The sequence below is a fragment of the Sciurus vulgaris genome (genome assembly GCF_902686455.1).
Source record: "Sciurus vulgaris genome assembly, chromosome: 19".
NCBI classification, from domain to species: domain Eukaryota; kingdom Metazoa; phylum Chordata; class Mammalia; order Rodentia; family Sciuridae; genus Sciurus; species Sciurus vulgaris.
The window spans coordinates 15791510-15815264 of NC_136480.1; the positions used below are offsets into that span (position 1 = coordinate 15791510).

General features: G+C 43.6%; 1 protein-coding gene across 5 annotated transcripts in view; it reads right to left on the minus strand.

Annotated features, from left to right (window-relative positions):
- LOC306650301 (contactin-4) overlaps positions 1–23755 on the minus strand; it is a 953963-nt gene that overhangs the window by 455669 nt on the left and 474539 nt on the right. The window lies entirely within an intron of this gene.

A 23755-nucleotide genomic window follows, 5' to 3' on the forward strand; every position in this document is an offset into this window, starting at 1 on the left:
GGTGCAGATTGGCCCTTTCCTGGTCCACAGCATCCCATCCCGGGCGTGGATTGGCCCTTTCCTGGTCCACAGCATCCCATCCCCGGTGCGGATTGGCCCTTTCCTGGTCCACGGCATCCTTCCCCGGTGCTGGTCTCCTATGCCTTCAGGCTGCTGGTTCTCTTTTGGACCTTTCCTGGAGAACAGCTGGGCTGCGGTCGCCAGATGGCTCACGCGGCTAGAACTTCGTGCTGGAGCCTACCAAAATCATGACTCACGGGCCCTCTGTCAGGGCGGGAGTGTCTTCGCATTTTTACTGACTTTCTGTGAGTCCATTATGTCTCACGGTCCTTTCTAGAACACTTACAAAAACTGGAGCAACAAATACACCACTCATCTTCAAATAAATACTAGGTTTTTAGAGTTGAATTCTTTTGATAAATACAGGTGAATGATTACAGCATTTAAAAAAATTGAAAAAATATATATTTGAAATATATGTGAGCACAAATATATATGAAATATATGATGTAATACGTATTAATATATTTGAACTATATAGGGAAATACATATATGAATAATATATAAAAGATATATAAGCTCTAGATTATAATTTTCAACTTTTTTAATGTACCCAGGTCCATTTCATGGACATTTTTGCAGAATTGAAAACTCAGGATCTAACGGGTTAAGTTTCTCTCATGGAGGTACTACTGGGCAAAGACTCTTAAAAAGTCCTAAAATGTCATATGAAATGCCACGCTGAACCTAGAAAGCACCTTACAAATTCAGAAGAGGCTGGGTTCCTTCCTTTACGATCAGTGTGTTAGACCTTAGTAAATGGCTAACAAAGTGCGGACCCCACTGTGATTTCCATGGTAGTCTCTGAGCTCCTGGTTATGGATTGGGTACGAAGAAGGGCTGACTAAGTAGAAGGAGCTGCATAAGAACTTAGGCTGTCCTATAAATGCCGTGGCGGGGGAGGGTGGCTGAGAACACATTTCCAATCTAGGTTTGGGTGATGGGTCTTCTATCCTCTTCTCACTTTTAATTTTTTTTTTTTTTGGTACTGGAGATTGAGCTCAGGGGCACTCGACCACCAAGGCACATCCCCAGCCCTATTTCATATTTTATTTAGAGGCAGGGTCTCACTGAGTTGCTTAGCGCCTCACAGTTGCTGAGGCTGGCTTTGACTTGAGATCCTCCTGCCTCAGCCTCCTGAGCTGCTGGGATGACAGGCGTGTGCCACAGCATCCAGCCAAAGCTCTGGTGAGATCCCTAAATAAACACATTCTGAGTTTATATGTGCTCTGTTTGGAAACCACAGAAACTCAAGTCATAAACTAGGATCAGAGATGTTTTTAATTATCACTGGACAGTGACCTCGACACTATACCAAAGCAGGTGTGGTTGGTCATAGATATGAAGCCATTTCACAGCAGACTCGAAATTTAATTCTTCATGTACATTCAGAACATCATCCAATCTATCATATGAACATCACACCTACACTGTAGTCTTAAAATTTAAACCATCCACAGTACTGCATTGTGATGAAAAAGGGGATTTTTATAGTCAAATTGCCTAAAATAAAATTTAGACGGAGCAAGTGGGTCAAATTAGTGGACTTCCCCAATTCTCAGTTGATTTCAAAAATAGGTATCAAAAAGAATGTAACTGGGCTGGGGATGTGGCTCAGCAGTAGAGTACTTGCCTAGCATGCATGAGGCCCTGGGTTCAGTCCCCAGCACCTCAAAAATAAATAAATAAAAACAAAAACCATGACTCCTGAGATGTACAACAGATTAAATGAAAAAATAGAAAAAAATGTTTGCAAATAGAAATATATAGACAGTATATATTCATGTGTATGTTTACATGTGCATACATGTACATGGGTGCAGTCAGATATAGGTAAATAAATGCATCTGGTGTGATGGTTCACTATCAATGGCATGAACAGTGAACAAGTGGTATTTCTAAGCCTCAGATTATTTCTGACAACATTATCATCTTTATCTCAATGAAGACAAAGAAAGAAATCTGGAGGACAATTGATATCCATTTTCCCAATCGGTATAAATTAAATAAACATGGTCAATGTATAAACTATTATTTGGTGGGCAAATTGATTTATATACATGCAAATCAATGTTGGTATGAATTAGGCTTAATTCAATATGCTTCTCTCACCTGCTTCTCTCCAAGGAGATACGTACATCAGGATCATTATAAGTTCTATTTTTAACGTTGTGTCCTATCCACATGCAGGCTGTAGGAGCCGCAGAAATGTCACTCATAAGTTCAACAGGAGTAGAGCCTATGGGTTCCTTTCCTGATTTTTCCTACGCCTTCCTGTGAAGACACGTACCACGGTGCTGTTTTTTATTCACAAAGGGTAGACTTCGAGAATGATGTCATCCCACAAACTCCCAGGAGGGAAAATCTGCGACAGTTTCATTTGTTGTAGGCAGTATTAGCGTAAGGCCACCCACATCCCACGGAGGATGATGAATAATTCTTGTGGCGAATACGGTGACTCTGCCACTAAATGATGGGACTCTAACAAAGATGACCACCTTTGAGAAAGTGTTATCACTGTCGGCTGGGGAATCACGTCAACCTACGGTCTGTTATAGTTTAACTGAGCAGGATCATCTGAAAATAACCACAAGAGCCCACTCTGTGTCGCACAGACGGTGTGCCGAAGAGACTGGGGTCTCTCCTGTCTTCTCCCAGTAGGAGGGGCTGCACCCACGCCCAGCTTATCATGAACTTCCTCCAGCAAGGGATCCTATGACACTGCACAGGGCCTGAGGTCTGCGGGTACTAGGACCTGGTTTTCCAGAACTCCCACCAACAACCCGCCTGAAGTCCAGCACTCTGCTTGCTGACCCAGTACAACAGCGGACAGAGGAACCATTTACGGGAACACAGACCCACTCTGCAGGGTCAGGACAGTAAGAATCTGCTCCACCCTAAGGTGGAAAGTAGAGGATCAGAGGACTGATCCTCTGATCTGATCTGATCTGGCTTCTCTGTGTTACATCTTGACCTTTGGGAGTTTCCAACAAGACCTGTTCTCTAGTCCGCAATCCATGAGGTTGTAAAATCTGTCCTGAAATCTACGGGATACGCATAGACTTAGGTGGGACCTTAGTGGTGTGGTGACTATGGAGAATATCATCTTCCAAATTCCAAAACCAAATCCAGGCACCGTTGAATGGATTGGCATTTGATATGACAGAAAGGATGCATCGGAGATACGTAGTAAATTGTGTGACACTGGCCAGTCTTTGGAAGGAGCTAATAAAAATAGGCCACTGGAATGTTATGACATTCAAAGAGGGCACGGTCATGACTGAAGGATGCACTATTGCCATGAACGCACAGTGTGCCTGCGGTTCTGCATTTCACCCGGCTGAAGGTTGGTTACACACTCAGTGCTGAGAAATGGGGTACATATGATAAATACCGCTTCTATAACAGGGCTGTGAATTTTCCAGTTGTGTTCACAACTCAGCGGCTTCTGCTCCTTGACTGGGCACAGAGGTAAGAAATGTGCAAAGTGTATCACATTTCTCTTTGAAAATGAGTAGGAAAGAATATCCTAAATGTAAACATTTATAAATACACAATTACCCAGACACACATACACCTTTCTGACCTAACAGGAAAAATCCTTCCAAAATTCACCTTATTATATCCTGGTTAACAAGTTTCTCCAGGGCCAATAATCTTCTACCAGAATATCTATTCCAAAAAAAAAAAAAGAAGAAGAATTTTATGTTTTCATGGAATCAGCAAATAAGGATGTGCCTTGTGCATAGAACTGGTCTCCATGGATCTTAATCAGGAATGTTGCAGATTGTTGAAAGAAGACAGTTTCTCAGGAACCTGCTCAATGAGAAAACAGCTCTCCTAACAACAGACCAAGAGTCCAAAACTATGTAAGTAGCATGATGCATTATGTTCTCCAAAGTCTCTTCCACCTCTAAAATTTACCTTAAATATGTGCCAAACGGTTTACAGGAAGCCCAATTTCCATGTCATTCCCAAATAAGCCAAGGTCTTCAGGGTACTGTACTTTTTAAATACAGGAATACCAAGATGGTCTGAAAACAACTCTTTATGCAAAACTAATGCAATTCTTGCATTATCTCCCATCATTACTGCCACAAGTACCGAGCATTCTTGTCAAAACACGACATGCTTCAACATGACCTGTCACCTGTTCCTCTGCCGGGACACCGGTTCAGGATTTCTACCCAGTCCCGTTCTGATTTTCTGGTTGAGGAGAGAAAAGCAGTAAGATGAACTTGTTTTAGTCAATTTTTTTTTCCCCTTTGGCGGGACCAAAGGGCCCAATAAAACAATTTTAGAGGAATAAAAGTTTATTTGAGGCTCACAGTTTCCAAGGTCTCAGTCCACAGATGGTTGACTCTATGGCTCTGGGCCTGAGATGAGGCAGAACATCATGGCGGAAGGGTGTGGAGGAGGAAAGCAGCTCAGGACTTGGCAACAGGAAGCAGAGAGAGCTCTATTCACCATGGACAAAATACAAACCCCAAAGTCACTGGCCCAGTCACCCCCTCCTCTAGCCAAATCCCACCCATGGACAGTGACCACCTGGTTAACCCTGATCAGTGGATTAATGCACTGATTAAGTTAAGGGTCTTGTAACCCAACCATCTCACCTCTAAACTTGCTCGTCTCACACATGAGCTTTCAGGGAACAGCTCATATCTAAAGCACAGCAGGCTATATAGTCCGACTACATTAATTTCAATCATAAAGACTTTCATGTCTTAGCCCCAAACCAATGTATACCAAACTTTTCAATACAGCATTTTTTACCAAAAGGAAAAGGAAAAATTGCAGGAAGGAAAAGTGATCACACATGAAAATAGGATCCATCTGAATTGTTACTGCGGATGCATCTGACATGTCATGTTGGGGCATCACAGAATCTGGTTTTTTTTTTTTTTCAGGGCTGGATGATACCTTCTCTACCTTTGCCTTACCTAAAAATGAGGGACAAACAACATGGCGGGTGAGAGGAATTTTCAGATCATACAGAGACAGGGCATTAAATAATGCTCACTCACTTAAGAACGAGCCATTTCTTTTTCAGTTAATTCTCTTTGAGTTCTTCTGATTACAAAGAAGGTCTCAGATGGCACCACCATGTCTTTAAAACCCTGTAACATTTCACGGTCAAATTTCTGTGGAGAAATGGTAGGTTTCTGGATCATAGTCTTCTGAGGATAAGTGAGGCTTTGCTATATTTTTCTATAATGTTTATTTTTATGGTCACTTTTAAATTTCTAACAATGGATACGACCATGATGCACTCCTTTAAAAAAAGATGATGGAGTTCATTAAAAATTGAAGTGAATAATACTGCAGGGAGTTCACAGAGGGCAGAAAAATAAACGATGATCAAATTTTGGGAAACTCAGGCCTAGAAAGTTGACTTGGGTACAAATCCCATTATTTTATCTACTCAGAATCTGAAACCTTACGTGGCAGAGTGATTTGCTGGAGGACATAAAGCTGGAAGGAAGTCAATACAGTTCCAGACTGAATAGACACTTCACAGAAGAAACAGAATTGACCAACAAATATATGAAAAAATGCTCCACATCTCTAGTAAGCAGAGAAATACAAATCAAGACTACACTGAGATTCTCTCTCCCTCTAGAATTGCAGTTATTAAGAATAAAAGCAATAAATGTTAGCAAGGATATGGGGGAAAATGTACACTCATACTTTGCTGGTGGGAATGCAGATTGGTGCAACCACTCTGGAAAGTAGTATGGAGATTCCTCAGAAAACTTGGAATTGAACCACCTTTTGACCCAGCTATCCAACTCCTCAATTTATACCCAAAGGACTTAAAATCAGCATTCTACAGTGATGCAACCACATCAATGTTCATAGTAGCTCAATTCACAATAGCTAAGGATACTACTGTGACACAACCAAATCAATGTTTATACCAGCTCAAATCAGAATAGCTAGACTGTGGAACCAACCTAGGTGCCCTTCAGCAGATGAATGGATAAAGAAAATGTGGTATGTATACACAATGGAATACTACTCAGCCTTAAAGAAGATTGAAATGATGACATTTGCTGGTAAATGGATGGAACTGGAGAATGTTATGCTAAGTGAAATAAGCCAATTCCAAAGAACCAAAGGCTGAATGTTTTCTCTGATATGCAGATGCTAATTTACAATAAAGGGCAGGGGGAAGCACAGAGGTAATTTGGACTAGACAGAGGGGAGTGAAGGGAGGGGAGGGGCATGGGAGTAGGAAGAATAGTAGACTGAATTGGACATTATTACCCGATGTGCACATAGGATCTCATGACCTGTGTAACTCTACATCATGTACAACCAGATGAATGAGAAGTTATACTCCATTTACGTATGATGTGTCAAAGGGCAGTCTACTGTCAGGTATAACTAATTAGAACAGATTTTAAAAAGGTATATAAAAAATACAGTTCCAGAATCATTGGATTTGTTACAATAACACTGAAGAAAAAGATAAAGACCAAAATTCAACAGGGATTTCTAATTACTGAACAAAACTCAGGTTAATTTATTTACTTGCCTACCCTTTTAATGAAATGGAGATCAAAGTTTGGAAAATATGAAACCCATGAACAATTATGTAATGCCACTGGGAATCTCCTTTCTCTTCCCTCCTCTTACATCACTGAACAGAGCAAGGCTGGCATCGTAAGGGGATGCAAGAAATGTAGAGCACCAGCTTCAAATGTGGCTACATCTCATTAGATAAATATTACATGAAAACCAAAGTTTATGGGCAAATATCACAGCACTGGGGAGAAGAAAGTTCTCAAAGAGTGTACTCCAAGAACACTGCTCAAGACAGGGAAGAAGATAAAAGGCTCATTTCCACTTGACAACTTCTATTTCACAAAGACCACTTGTGTGCAAATCATATTCACCTGGCTTATCCGTATTTCATAACTTCACAGCAAAATCCTACAGAGAATATCACATCAGGTTCTGGCAAAAACACTTGACCCGGGCAAATATTGCTGAATTTTCATTATTTACTCTTTTGCTCGGAGAAGATCTGAATTCATTTTGGATGTGCCTTTGAATGACTGTCGATCCCAACAGCAGGAGGGGTGCAGTCTTGTCTTTTTTTTTTAATAGGTGGGAACATATGTGAATATAGGAATCTGGTGAATTTTAAACGAATGCATTAGAACTTTATTCATTGTTATGGTTTAGATATGAGGTGTCTCCCAGAAGCTCCAGAGACAATGCTGGAAGGTAAGATGAATGGGATATGAGAGTCCTAACCTAATCAGTGCATTAATCCACTGATCTGGATTGACTGAGTGGTAATGTAGGCAGGCAGGATGTGGCTAGAGGAGGTGGGGCATTGATTGGGGACGTGCCTTTGGGGTTTATATTTTGTCATGGTGAGTGGACTCTCTCTCTGCTTCCTGATCATCATGTCCTGAGCTGCTCTGCTCCACCGCACCCTTCCGCCGTGATGTTCTGCCTCACCTTGAGCCCTGAGGAATGGAGTCAGCCATCTATGGACTGAGACCTCTGAAACCCTGAGTCCCCAAATGAACTTTTCCTCCTTGAAATTGTTCTGGTCAGGCCTTTCGGTTATAGCAGTGCAAAGCTGATGAAAATACTCATTTCGACTCACAGGGAGGAGAATGGTTGGTGTGAAGACAATTCCACTGGCCTGAAACCTGTGTTCTAAACCAAGATATAATTAGACTGAGACAGCCAAGGAGGGAAGGAAGGAGGGAAAGAACATAGCAGAGCAGGTCAGAGGGAGAGAGGAAGCGCATCACCACAGGAGGCAAAGAGAAAGCAAGGTGCCAATTCCCAGGGAGATTACACCGCAGGACTGGGGGAGGGAGGCCCGTCGAGGGAGAGCAGCCTTCTCCAGACTGAGCTGCAGAGAGGAATAAAGCAATGCAGGGGTCAGGGCTGCACAGTTCACTCGGCTTCCTCCACAGCTGATGAAGGCGAGGCTGGTCCAGGCCAAAGGAGGTTGGTCCCCGGACAGGGAAGCCAAGCTGGGTTCCTCCTGCCACTTCCTTAACCGGGTTCAGGTGCCTGACTCTAATCGAGGTGGCGATGTTCCCCAGAGCAGGGCTGCTTTACGCCCAGAGTGAATTCCATACTGGACTTAGAGCATCCAGTGGAGAGGTAGGACAGAAATTCATGTTGCTATCAACTCACGATAATGATCATCATGGGTAGGGGCCAAGTTGCCGAGGCCTCTCAATCACATTTTTTGGGGGGGATTGAACACAGGGACTCTTAACTATGGGCCACATTCCCAGCCCTTTTGATTTTTTATTTTGAGACAGGGTCTCACTAAGTTTCTTAGGGTCTGGTGAAGTTGCTAAGGCTGGCTTTCAACTCCCAATCTTCCGGCCTCCACTTCCCAAGCTGCTGGGATTCCCTGCATGTGTCTCCATGCCGGGCTCTAAGTCATGTTTTAATACTAAGAAATGTGAAAAATCAGGTTTGAAAAAAGAAAAGTCCCTTTCCTAGTTAATGATGCAATATTTTCCTCCATTTTCAAAATTCTAATTCAAAGATTAGCAGATTGCTCAACAGACTGCATCAAATATACAGAACACTGTTTATAGACAATGATGTGCTGTGTATACATATATATGGCTATAAGGAGAACAAGATGCACCTTTATTATGAGAGTTTTTTTTTTTTTTTCTTTTTTTTTTTCTTTTTTAAGGCTGGGGATAGAACCCAGAGTCTCATGCTTGCTAAGTAGATGCTCCATCACTTGGGCTACAACCCCAAGCCCGACAATAATACAGTCAGGTAAGAGAAAGAGCTGCTTTTTTAACGTCTTCCCTGTTAGGATCGACCCCTATTTGAGAGTAAAGAAAGCTGTGACTCATTCTCCTCTCTGCCAATGTTAGAACAAAACTAGCACGCTGACCTTCCTGCCTGGTTTTAGCCATGCTAGAAAGACCAGGAGGCAGACCTCGAGGTATTCTCATTTGACCTCACTTTCTTTTCTTTCCTTTTCTAAATTCCTTTATATATACATATATATGTGTGTGTGTGTGTGTGTGTGTGTGCATACACACACACACATACACATATTTAGTTGTCAATGGATCTTTATATTTAATTTTTCTTTTTTTTTAATGTGGTTCTGAGTATCAATCCCAGGGCCTCACACATGCCAGGCAAGCGCCCTACCATTGAGCCACAACTGCAGTCCTAAATTTTTATTATGCCATTCAGGATCCACTAAAGGTAAAGTAGACAGAACTATTTTGCTTGTGTTGGAAAGACAAAAATTATTTACTAACTATTTTGATTAATATTTGTTCTATTTTGTTATGCATTCATTTTATATTAGACAGTGATATATAATTTATAGTCACAATGATCATATATTTATAATCAAGTGAATCGCAAAATAGTTTAATAAAAATTGTAGGTATTTAATACATGCATTATCAAGTTTTAACATTCACATATAACACATTACATGAGACATTGTATTTTTTGTTATATAACGTTATTCCAGGGGACATTATTAGGTTCTGATGTAGGTCAGTCATCGCGCTAAAGGGACCAGGTTTCTCAAGGACTGAAGCATCCTCCACGCAACCCTATTTAGGGGTAGGATTTTGGGGTTTTTATTTTTTAGTTGTTGACAGACCTTTATTTCATTCATTCACTTATATGTGGTGCTGAGACTCGAACCCGTAGCCTCACACATGCTGGGCAAGAGCCCCAGCCCCAGCCCAGGTAGGTTTGTCCCCCAGGTTGGTCTCGGCCCCAGGACCACAGGCTAGTGCAAAGCCCCGGCTCCCAACGTCAGAACGCTGCGGGTCAGTGACAGGCAGCGACATCGTCCTCCACTTCTCACTTACATCTGGAAGACGTGAGTCGGAAGGAAATGCCTTCCACATTAACTCCCCCGGGCCCTGCATCAGGCAACCAGTCTGGGTGAGCAGGACCATGAAGGGCCACTGGAAGCCACAGGGAGTCTTGTGGACAGGCCAGCACCCGGAAAATGGGGGTCTGGTAGGTCAGCCTCCCCTACAGTCCCATCCCCAGCAGAAAAACTGTTGTTTCAAGATGATGTCCCAGGGACCAGGTGGCCTGGACGTTCTTTATCAGGACACTGTCACAACCCCCAATCACCCTGGCAAACCCCAACTGGCACAAGGCAAGCTTGCTAAGGGCTATTCACAGAATAACGGACCCACGGAGGGGGCAGGAAATGGAGGTGGAACAGGGGGATCCAATTTCCATAGATCCCTGCTGTTCCCAGGCTGTCAATCAAAAGTCAAGAGCCAGACCTGAGCAGGACTCTCTGGAAACTTCCCTGGGTCTCCCAGTAAAACTGGAGGGCAGGAGGGTGCCCCGTTCTTCTGTTCTCTGAGAGGACCCACTCCCTCCCTTGAGATAGTCCCTTTCCCCCTTTCCCATCCCTTCTAAATAAATCATTCCTGCTACTCTGGTGACAGGACTCAAATCTCTCTGGTGTGATCAGGGTTGTCTCAGTTCCGTTCAGCCGCAGACCTTGGCCCCATGGCACATGGACTAAAGTGCAAAGATCTTAACATGCCCATCACCTGTCGGAGCACAGAGTATACTAGATGCTCAGCAAACATTTATCAAATAAATGAATGCATTGGGAAATGGATGCACAGATATTTTCAAAATAAGCAGAAGCTCTAAATTTAAGAACTCAATCTCTTCTTCAAATATCACCTGTCACTGTATCAAAAGACTATAGAGAGGGCCGGGTGGTGGCTCAGGGGTAGAGCACTTGCCTAGCACGTGTGAGGCACTGGCTTCGATTCTCAGCACCACATATAAATAAATAAAGGTCTATCAACAACTAAAAATATATTTAAAAAAAAAAAAAGACTATAGAGAATCATTGGCCAAGTTTCCTAACACCACCATCTGAAATAGTTCAAGAAAGCAATCACAGACTTTTGACTAAAACACTCTTATTAATAAAATGAACATCCATTTATATAAGGAGAATTTGGTCATGTTATGATGGAATAGGAAAGTGATTATCAAGTCCAAATGTGCAAAAATAATGACCACGTTGATAAGAGCGACTTAAACATTCTTAAACGTGTTTGATCCTCACTCTGGAAGTCCTTAGCCACGATGGGAACTTGGGCTAATGAGTTAAGCGTTTTGTATTTCTAAATTTTCCCACAGGGAGGGCTGAACCCGATGAGAAAACAGCTTTGTCAATCTGTGAATCTCTGACGGCTGAAGTTAACGTGTTTGAGTTGTCATGTCAACCAATGGGCAGACCCTCAAAGCCCCTTAGAGAACACAGTGGACAGTCCTCTGGGTCTCCCCCTTGACGTTTATTTCCACTCCCACAAAAGGAAATGTGTTCTGAGCTGTGTCCACCACTTCTTGCTACAGAGGGCGCCCACGCAGAAGCAATGAAGGCCGAGACAGGGACTTTTCGTGGGTTTTTATTCCATTTTATGTTAAATAGCTCAAGCAACGTACGCGTGGCTGCATGCGCACCTTTGGAGGTATCGGACATCATGCTTTCTGCAGTTGCTCTTCCCCTGGGTAGTAGACATATTTTGAACCACTGGTCTGGGACCTCGCTCTCAGGAAGGGGTGTGAGGGAAGACAGAGATGTGACTGTTGGGTACACGAGGTTAAGAGACTCATTGTAGCCAATGGACCACGGTGCTGACCCCACCTGGCTTCTTTTCCAAGAGGCAATTTCCCTGCAGCCCTGCCTGGCCAAAGTGGGCAGGAAACGTCGCCTTCCTCAATAAGCTGCCTGTTCACTGCAGGGGAAACGCAGGCCCGAGATAATGGAGATACTGTGGACGGGAGGAACACAGGAAGCTTTTGTGATCAGAGCTTGAAACTCAGAGAGATAAGGTGGACTCCTCCTTACCCTGAAATCTGTAAGAACGTACAGTTCAGAGTCCAGTTAGAGCCAGTGCCATGGTGCAGCCTATAATCCCCGCGACTCGGGAGGAGGGAGGCTGAGGCAGGAGGATTGGGAGTTCAAAGCCAGTGAGGCCCTAAAGGACTCAGCAAGACCCTGTCTCTACATAAAATATTTAAAAGGGCTGGGAGGTGGCTTGGTGGTTAAAGGCCCCTTGGCAATGACAACCAATGGAATCCAGTTAGAACAGGTCAGTACTGGCCAAGGTGACCTAGAGTTGCCATGGCAGTGGGGACTTGACAGTCTGACGCCATCCTGCTGTCAGTCAAAAGTCAAGAGGTGGACCTGGGAGGGACTCTCTGGAAACTTCTCTAAGCTCGCCAGAAAACCTGGCGTGCAGGGGAGGCATGTTGTCCCTCTCCTCTCTGAGAGGACCCACTCTCTCCCTGGAGAGTGTCCCCTTCCCTTTTTCCTATCCCAGCAATAAACTCATTCCAGCTACTCTGAGTGACATGTCCGAACTCTTTCTGACTTGATGGGCAGCTTCGGGGTCTTTGCACTGGCTCCGTTCTTGGAAGGCCTCAGCTCTCAAGTTTATTCGGAGACTTGATGTGGGTTTTTAATTTTGGTGACCAGAGAGTTTGTACAGACAGGAAGGAGAAGATGCCTCCTGGGGATGTCAATCTTGTTCAAGGTCACACCCATGTCCTCTCCCCCAGCCCCAGAGGCCTCCGCTCTCCTGCTCTCGGGGATGATCCAACATCACACCTCATGGGATCCAGCTCGGGGTTCGCTCGAGAGGGAGGTTTGTGCTTCCTTCTTTTCCTCTTCTTAATAAGCTGCACTTGAGGGGTTGGATAGAGACGGGTGGACCACAAAACTTGTAACTGGGAAGCTCCATGACAGAGTACCGGAGGGATGGTTGGGACGGGCGTTTGGGAAACTTGTACTCTTTCTTTTTTTTTGAGGGGTGGGGAGTACTGGGGATTGAGCTCAGGGACACTCGACCATGGAGCCACATCCCCAGCCCAATTTGTATTTTATTTAGAGACAGGGTCTCACAGAGTTGCTTAGGGCCTCACTAAGTTGCTGAGGCTGGCTTTGAACTCGTGATCCTCCTGCCTCAGCCTCCCGAGCCGCTGGGATGACAGGCATGCGCGCCACACCCGGCAGAACTTGGATTCCTATCATGCTGCTAATTACTTGTGGGACTTTGGACAAAACGGTAAAGTTGTCTATAAAACAACAGAGCTGGGATAAATCACTAATTTTGTGATCCTGTTTAGAATATATGGAAGAAGTTAGCCCTGACAAGAGAGCGTCTCTCTCAGGGGACAGTAACACGTTAACACTTCCTGTCTGTTGTTTTCCTAGAAATATTTAATTATTTTTTTATTGAGATTTAATGCATGCAGCATACGATTCAACCTTTTAAAATATAGTTGTTTTTTATTTTATGCACAAGGTTTTGTGATCTTCAGCACTACCTACTTCCAGATTATTTGCATCACCCTGAAAAAGAACCATATGCAGATGGTCATTTCCTTTGCTTCCCAGCCCATTCTCTGGGCAGATATTGATGGATTTTCTGCCTCTATGGATTTTCCTATGGATTCATATCAGTGGAACAATATGTGGCCTTTGTGTCTGACTGCGCTGTCTCAGCGCCTCGTCCCTTTTCAGAGCTGAATAATATTCTACAGTCTGCGTCTAACACATTGTGTTTACTCAACAGTTTAACCAACGGAGGCACTGGGGTTGTTTGCACTTCTTGGCTATTATGAATAAGACTGCTATGTACGTTTGTATACAAACTACTTTTGCTTTGTTGAGTGCAGTTTGCAGGTTCTCTGGAAAAACTTTTCTTTTCTAAATAAAGTATCCTAGATTCACTGTTTTTGAGGAATGCATTCCTTCCTTTATGGAGGCCTCTTACAGAGGCAGTGATAAAGTACATATTTTCTCTCCATTTTTGAGTCAACACCTCCAGATTTACATGCAATACACCCCTCCTCTGGAAACCTTCCCCCTAATTAACCTTGCAGTGCAAGTTAAGGCTACCAGCCTGGAATTCTCCTCTGAAGACGGGAGAAGGACAGCATTATATTGTCGCTATGGTTACACATTCGGCCCCTGAGGTCAGCTCCTGTACCTTCTCATCCAGTGTTGTCCACTAGGAATGCAATGCAAAGCATGTCAATCACCTGAAATCTGTTACCACGCCCTGTAAGAAAAAAGGTAAACAGAAAGCAGCAACGTCGATGTGTTTGATTTCATATAACCCATGACGTCCATTTCAACCCCGAACCAGGCAAAAATTACAGTCGAGGTATTGGGCCCTCAACACCCCTGGGCAGAGCTGTGGACGCAGAAAGGAAGTGGAGGTAAATGGAGGAAGAGACTTGGAGAGATGCATCCACAGAGAAGCTGGAAGGAGCCACAAGTTAGGAAGAGGCAGAACGGGATTCTGTCCAGAGTCCTGGAGGAAGCCTGGCCTGGCGGACACCTCGATTGAGCCTTCGAGGCTCAAGAACCAGGAGAGGATAACTGGCCGTTGCTGGAATCCACGCCCTCCAGACTGCGCTCAGCCAGGTCACCTCCCAGGCTCGGCGGCCACCGTGCTGATTTTCAGCACAGTTTAAAGGATCTTCAGAGGGGCCTTCTATGGGGACCGTCCCCCAACCGCCTGGAAAATGAAACCACTGGAAATCAGCTTCATTCCAACCCGAAGAGGTGAGCCTCCTCTGTTAGAAACATTTTCCAAAAACACAATGTCAAGTTCCTTAAGGGAAAGGATTCCTGATTATGCCGAAAAGACACAGAGCCGTCGGCGATCCACTAGGGATTTTGTGAAATATGAAAACTTCTTTCTTCCACGTCTCTCAGCACAGATTTTGTATCTAATGACATGTATATTATTATTTACTAATATGGTAGGGTACTGTACTTTATTTGTAGGCTCGGCAGACATTTTCTTTTTATTTTCTCATTATGCAAATATTCTGCAACGTATTTCTATTAATCCTGATTTTCATAAATAACATCTTTTCTACGTGTATTTCATCATAAAACTGAAAAATGGCACAGGTCACTGTTATAGCTTTTGGTGGTTCACAGTCAATGAAATGAGGCTTCTCAGAAAAGTTTAAATTGCATTAACACTCAGAACACACTTAACTGAGAGAACCCTTTTTTTTGTATCGCGGTGGATTCAGTAACATGCTCTGAAAGCCAGGCTGATCTGGGTAAAATGGAAACATATATATATATATATATCTATATATATATATATCAATGGAAAAAGTCAACCAACAGATTATAATTCAGAAAGCTGATATTCCAGTTTTACCATTGATGTCAACCATATAATCTGGAATAGGCTGCTTACTCCTCACAGGCTCAGAAGTAAAAATGGGATAAACACATTTTCTGCAGCATATAGTATGATTCTCAAACTTTCGTGGGCATTAGAATCCCTGGTGTGCTGGGGACCCCCTGTAGGTTTGGGCTGGCACCCAAGAATCTTCCTCTCTCCTAAGTTACAGGTGATATTGAAACTGCTGGTCCACGGATGACTTTTTGAGAAACACTGGTTCGTAGTTTAGAAGACAGCAAACCCCCAGAGGCAGGTACGTATTTCAACAGACATCACAGCCTTACAATTAGAAGGCCAGGATTTGGAGCTAGAGAGATTCAAGTTCAAGTTCTGCCAGGACTATCCCCAGTTCTAGTTTCTCAGGCAGATCACGCAACCCCTTGGTCACACAGTGAGAAGAATACCCCTGGTTAATGGGGAAAGTGCATTTTTAAATGTGGTACTGATCTGCCACATAAATGCCTGTGCATTCTTACTGTTATTACTGAAGTTGTCTCTAACCACCAAGAGTTTTCCAAAAAAAAAAAAAAAAAAAAAAAAAAACCAATTACCAAACATTTTCTAATTTTCTAGACTAACAAGTGCTCATCAAATTAAGGGCGAGGTTAGGGAAGCATGAGATGAACCATCTCTCACCCAACACGGTTCTTCGTACAGGAAACAGCTGGTTAAAATCACCGAGGGGAGTTTTGGGGGAAGAATGGAAGTTGAGGACACAGAAAGGAGTAGATGCTTCAGCCTCTTCCATCAAAGAAACACTAGGGGCTTCTAGGGATTCCTTTTTTTTTTAATATAAAATGCATTTCCAAATCTTTCATCATTTTGAAAATTCTATCATTTTGATGGAACGCTCGTCCTCTTGAACCCTGATGAGTTTCGGGGAGCCTGTCATGCTAGCTTCTCCGGGGTCTTTCCTACTGCCAGAGCCCCAGATGGATGTCTACCAATGGTACCGTGCTACAGGACTAGTTGCCAGAAGGCAGACTCTAAATGTCCTGTCACCTGCATGAAAATATACGATGCCACTGGTTTACCGCTGCTACCGCTAACGATGAAGTTGTCGAGACGGACAGCTTTCGGAGGGGTCTGTGTGCACACGTGTGCTCACACACACATGCCAATCGAGCTACTTACGAGTCACAGGTAATATGATTATATCCCTCTTGCATAGAGAAGGTTGCACTGCAAAAAGCTGACAAAGGTAACAGACATGCTGTAACTCTGCTAAATAACCTTCAACCAATGAAGAAGGACCAGAAACGATGTGTTATATAAAAGGGGTACTGGGGCAACCATATTGTCACATCATCATGATCATCACCAACATCATCGCCATGTTAGGAACTTAATGCTTAATTAAGATGCTTAATTAAGAACCCAGCTACATTCTCAGCAATTGGCATGGGCAGGTCCTCGAGTATACGTTAAATGGCTCAGTGGACAATCTGTAGCTCACGTTGATGCTGGTTAAATATCAGACACCTTATCAAGAGCAAAGACTCTCACACAATCTCCTGACTCTTCACACAGTCACCCACATGAACCAAATGCCCTTAATTTGTTCATTTCGTCAATGACTAAAAAAGCACCCGGGACTTAGGTGAGGTGCAGCGCACCTCAGGAACTGCAGAACTCACGTTCTGAACCCGCAGCCCTGCTGCATCTCCAGGTGGCATTTGGGGCATGAGATGAAACACCACAGACTATTCCTATGGTCACCATGCTCAAGCTTTGAGGCAGCACCAAGACCTTGTATTGCAAGCAGAATTATCAAAGAGCTGGTATCAACCTGATATTAAGAGTATATACTGTCTTCTCTTCCTGATCGGCTCTATTCAGAGTTCGAGCATTTTATTCTATATGCAGTATGTTTGCCTCTTTTTGTAGTCTTCTGCTGTCTGTAAAGCAGGCACACACCTTGGCTGAGCATATCTAATGAAGCCATTAATGACTTTTGCTTTAGGAATGGTTTTAAAGTGACTCTTTCTAATAACATTGTGTTTGTATGCCTACTCCCAGGTATCCGTGCTTATGGGCATATAAAATCATTGCCAGTCTCTCTCTTTACCTCAATGTCCTACTGCTGATGAATATTTTTCCCACTGCGCAAATACTGAAATATCTAAATTAAAATTGCAAAGGAGTTTTCCGTTTGTTATTTATTATTTTATTGGCATGCTTGGCTCCATTCTTTCCTTGAGTTTTTATCACCAGAGTCATTGCTTTTTGATCCAGTTATTAGCTCTCTTCTTGGCGAAATCTTTCCACCACTTGGGCTTCATTTCATGGCCCTGGTATCAGAGAGCACAGAGGAAATAGGAAATTCATGCTTTGGCTTCTGTCAGCGTGATTGCAAATTCACTGGCAAGCCAGTTTCTTAGAAACAGAAACAATAAAATAAGAGGTCACTGCAGGATGTGCTCTGTGGTCCCTCAATGAAGACTGACATCGCCTCAACTCCCTTTTGATCTTAATTAAATGTTCCTTTCGCAAGAACAGAGGCAGCACCAGGTTTGATATATATATCTAGAACTGCAAATTATTTGAACACTGCCTGATTTTCTGTTTATTCTGGGGATGGGGGAAAATAAACCATGAGCTATCCTGGAAATTGAAAACGTACACCTGGCTGTGCTGGGAAGTCAAGTCTTAAAATTTGACTTCTGAGTCATCTCCCATCACGGTGGGATGTGGGCATCAGGAAGAAGGGAGGGTGTTGGCTGGTCCTGAGCTTCGTGGAAACATTTGGATGAAATGGAAATGGTAGACTCATCAGATTCTATCATTGACATCAACAAATACTGGCAAGCGCAACTGTGCCTGTGTACTCTGAGACTCAAGAATGAGCTATCGCCAGGGACAGCCGCTTCAGCGCTAGTGACAAAGGCTTTCGGATCCCCAAACACCATCTGAAGACCACCAAGCGATCATGCTTTCCATGTGCTCTGCTTGTGGGTTCTGGCTTTCGGTTTGCATTTCCTAAATCACAGATCCCAGCTCCGTACCTCTGATTGAGTATCTCCCTGGGGCTTCTCCACTCTCTAGTTTCTGTGAGCACGCACCAAGATTTCAGGATCTAGCCCCATGAATTATACAGGAGCCTGTCCCCCACTGTTGGCCCCCAGATGCAGCTATACGGTGGCATAGATTCTGTGAGCCCATCGACAGAAGGCTGGCATGGCAGAGGAGGCACTTTCTCAAAAGGAGGTAACTGCTAAAGCGGGTAAACCGCGCCACAGAAAGGGGAACACATTTAGCTTCCCCGAAACCAAGAATCAGCCGGGAAGGCGGCTGGCCTGCTGTCTTGCGCTCATTCACAGAGGGCTTTTAAAGCCTGCCTGCCTGGTACTGCACGTGATCACACGGACCAGCCGTTTCATCCCATCAGCCAAAGTCGGCGGATGTGAGCACGGTCAGCGGCACACGGCAGAGCAGACCACCCGTGGGAAACTCCACATTAGCTGGGTAAAATTCCAGACTTCGCTCTATCCCTATCGGCATCCGTTTCTGCCTCGCGAACCATGTGTATGGGTAGAACTGGAAATGTTCAGGGTACAAAGGGACTTTGGAAGTCACCTGTTTCAGCTCCCTGCACAGGGCTGTAAATGGAATCTGTTGGGGGATTCCTGCACAGAGAGACAAGCCACCGAGGCATTAGCAGGAGGAAGCTTTTATTAGTGCCACCACTGGCCTGCTGGATTTCTATCCAAAAGCTGAGCCCCAAACACAGGGGGGACATTGCCATATATATACATCCTTTGCTAGTTCTTTGATTTACCAAATCTTTATCTCCCATATAAGGCAACAGTCATTCTGATTGGGCGTTCTATTTCTGTACTGTAGAATTGCAACAATGTTACAACAGAGTTGTGGAATGTGCCGGCAGATACTGATGGATCCCAGTTATTTTCCACAATCCTAGCTAGGCAAAATGATTTTGCCCAGCGGCTGATGAACAACAACATTAGTAAATAGCAAAAACAGAGTAAAATGACCTGGTTGCAAGTCCTAGAGAGTACTTATAGGCATATCCATGCAGTGGTGGGTACCCGTGTTTACCTAAAGACACGCACACATGCACATACATGCATCCAGAGACAGCCGGCACCCAGCCCCTCAGTCATCTCTGTCACTGCGTATTCCCTGTCTGCTTTCTTCCTGATGACTGACTTGACTGACATTAGGCATCTCTCTGCTATTAATTAGTATATGCATGTTTTTTGGGTTTGATCCTCTCAAAAACAGCCTGAGAGGATTGATTTGAGCAGTTCATTTACCTGGGGAGCTGATGCAGGAAGCGGAAGTGAAGACAAGAGTAGAAGGAGCCAGAGTGGACATTTAGGACTTAATCCTGTTGGGAATCTCTAAGGACCTACAAAAAAAGGTGCTTAAGAATCGACTCCCCAGATGACAGGACACGAAGCAGTTATTCACTGATCACCAGGCCTCCTAGGCTGCGGACCGTCCCCTAGCAGGGTGCTAAGGTGTCATAGTTGCCTGAGCTTGGGCTTTAAGAAAGACTCGAGGCAGAGAAACACAGACAGGAAAATTCTAGCCCAGCTGGGGTGAAAGTTGGAAATGGGTAAGGAGTCTTCCAATGGGATCTGATATAGATTTCCACACATACCAACCAATTTAAATTAGGCTTTCCATACTTGAATCTAACTGGAAAAACAAAACAAATCAAAACAAAAAACCTTGTACGCATTAGCCTCACGGGTGGCTCATTCACGGAGTGAGCATGAAAGTAAGTCCCGAATACCTTGTGTCCCTAGGACAGCTGGAAACTCGGAGACCTGCTCTGTCTCCTGACTGGCCATCACGAAGTGTTCATTCATCCAGGACGAATTTGTTGAACAGCATTACGTGCCAGGCATTTCCCAGATGCTGGCCGTATGGCAGTAAATAAAAAAAAGACAGAAAGCCAGGTTCAGGGTGCACACCTGTCCAGTCCCAGCAGCTTGGGAGGCAGAGTCAGGAGTATCGCCAGTTCAAAGCCAGCCTCAGCAACTGAATGAGGGTCTGAGAAACTGAGCGAGACCCTGTCTCAAAATAAAAAAATAATAAAATAAAATGGGCTGGGCATGTGGCTCAGTGGTTAAGCACCCCTGGGATCAACCTCTGGTACCGAGAGAGAGAGAGAGAGAGAGAGAGAGAGAGAGAGAGAGAGAGAGAGAGAGAGAGAGAGAGAGAGAGAGAGAACCTGAAGTACCTGCCCTAATAAAACTTATAATCTAGTGAGGAAAGATATCTGTATACAAGCCATTAAATAGATTATTATTCAAGTATCAATAAGAGCTCTGCATACAAGTTAATCAATAGGAGGGGCAGAAGGAATGAGGGGAATACTGCTGTTTGCATTTGTTTACTATGGTCAGGAAAAGGCTAATTAGGTGACATCTGAGCACAGACCTGCAGAAGGGTAATGGGGGCGGGGGGGACGAAGGCAAGAACACCTTCCGCCAAAGGAAAAGTTAGTGCAAAGGCCCTAAGGTCTCCAGGTACTCGGCATCGTTTCTGATATCACAGGAAAACCAAATGATTGAAAGAAAGGTTATAAAGCGGGAGACAAGGAACAGAATGGATTTAGATCTTATTCATTAAGACCTCAGGAGCTCATGCAAACACATCTCACTGCCCCGTGGGACAGTCACATAGGCTGGGAGCCCGGCACGGGTTGGTCTCCTGGGAGAACATATTTTCTCCAGTTTTCCACAGTCGCTGCCATTCTCTATTGCCCGGGATGCTTTCACCTCTTTAAAACTGTTTGCTCATTTGCTAGTTTCTTGGCCCTTTTGAGTAGTGGTGTATTGGGATGATGGGTTTAAATTACTTAAGGAGGAAATAAAGTCAATTATTTCAGTGGCTAGATTTTTATACTACTGGCAGCTACAGGTCTTGTTTTGTTTTGCTTTGTTTGTTTTTAAACTACAGCTAGAGAATGAGTCTTGCATTGGGTTCAAGAGGAAAACATGGTCACTGTACCAAATTATTAATTATTAATCAATGCCCTCAAATCATGATCAGACCTTATAAAATGCATCCCTAGCAGGATGGGACTGTTTAAAATATTTGGATCCTCTCTTATTTGGGAAATGATCAGGAAAAGGCTTATTTGAGATTTACTAATTATGGTAAACAAAATAGGCATAAATAGGTTCCTTGCCAAACTCACCAAGTGATGTGAGACTCAGGAAGTATAGAAAAATCATGGATGATACACAAAAGGAAAAGAATGAGCAGTTCAAGAAATCTGTTCAAAATGCAGTATGTCGAGTGCTATGCAAATTAATGAAATCAAGACGAATAGCAAGAAAACAAAAACATTAATTAAAGCTTGACTTTACCTACACTGAAGGAGGCATATGGTGAGGGAGTATTAATGTCATGTAAAACAGTTCACTAAGAAGCTCACAAAAACAATCAATATACTGATTGCCGACAAATAGCTAAGTGGAAAAAAAACCAGGATACAGGTACACAGATCAGATTTCCAAGTTTTTCTGAACACAACTAAATGGCTGTTTTGGTTCTAAATCCTTTAATTTTTTAAATCTACTCAAGCACACTGGTTGAATGGACACACTGCCTTCATCAAATCCTTAGAAACTGATTCACTCTTCATAGCTTTAAAAATATGATTATTGTTGCTGGGTTTGGGGTGCAGGCTTGTGAGCCCAGTGGCCTGGGAAGCTGAGGCAGGAGGATCATGAGTTCAAAGCAGCCTCAGCAACTTAATGAGGCCCTAAGCAATTTAGTGATATCCTGTCTCCAAATAAAAAAATAAAAAGGGCTGAAGAGGTTGCTTAGTGGTTAAGCACCCCTGGATTCAATCCCTGGTAACAAAAAAAAAAAAAAAAAAAAAAAAGACTATCATGGAATTATTGTGAGAAGTTCAAGCTGAGGGTCTCAGTGGAACCCTTGTAGAGAGTCAGTGCCAGAGACATAGAGCCTGGGACGTATTGCTGGGGACAGGGCACATTTAGGTTCTGGGCAGATGAGGGAGGTAAATAATATCTCTAAAAGAGATGCTAAGATGTTCACAATCACGGAAGAGGGAGGATATTGGGTACTCAGTTGTAGCGAGAAGGCTGGAATCTGAAGGGAGTGTGTTAGATCACAAGTGCATGACGGTTTACACTAAGAACAGCACAAACTTTCCAGAGCAAATCTGCAACCTTGAACCCGCCAAATGAACAGGAGAGGTCAAAAGAAGGTCTAGTATCATTGACGGTCAAGACTTTCAGCATGATTCAATTTGAGTCAGCTCTCACCGCCCCCCAGCAAGCTTTGTGACCTTGAGTGAGTTCCTTAACTTCCATTGATGCTTCTGTAATTATATTAATAATGAATAGAATAAAAATAAACAGTGAATATTTACTTCCCAGGTGTCCTGGGAGAGCGAAATGAGATTAAGTGTACCAAGTGCTTAGCACGGTGACTGACACGGAGTACGTGATCCATGTCAGTACTACCATCACCAACTTCAATTTTGAAGTAATTGCAGCAGGTGGCTAGAACTAGTTTCCTAGTTGACCGAGTTCTAACAGAGCAAAAGGGCTTGTCTGTCTTGCTCAGGGTTAAGTTCCCAGATGTCAGCACAGGGGTGGCTCAAGGCTGGCTCATGGGAAGGTACTCAGCAATATCGGAATGAATGTAAGAATGTAGATAATGGGGAAGTTGCTCTGTGGAAACGTAAATGTCTTCAGGTGTCCTACTTGTGACTCGACATTCTAATAACAAAGCAGATCAGCTGCACTCATTTTGAGAAGACTGGGGTTGTGGCTCAGTGGTGGAGCACTTGCCTAGCCTGTGCTGGGCGCTGGGTTCGATTTTCAGCCCCACATATAAATAAGTGAATAAAATAAAGCTCCATCAACATCTAAAAAAGTATTAAAAAAAAAAAAAAAAAAAAAAAAGAAGACTTAGTAAGATGTACAATATCCCAACATGGAGACCAAGTCCCAGGACAGGCTGGACTTGCAGTGTATCAACCCTTGATCTAGGGATGTCAATGATAATTGCATGCATCTTCCAGAAAACCAAAAAAGCAATAAACAGCATGTTTGTACTTGCATAAGCCTTTTTCTAGTAGTTTGACCGTGGTATATGGTAAAAACTTCCTGCCTCTTTGCTCCATCTAAACTATAGGTTTAATGAAATAAAAGAGTCAGTGTTGAAAGATGAAGTGACATTGTTGAGGAGACAGAAAGAGCCACCCCGGGAAACTTCCATCCACCGGCACCAAAACAGGCAATTCTCCAGACTATATTTTTGGTTTTGTTGCCAATATCTCTGTGCACCTGAGCAGCGGAATGAACACAAATAACAACTTTCTGACCAAATAATGGCCCCCAATGACTCTGAGAGGACCAAACAGAGAGCCCGGACATCAATGTCTGTCTCTGCAATGGGACAACGATGCAAAGAGCCCCCCACAACCCAC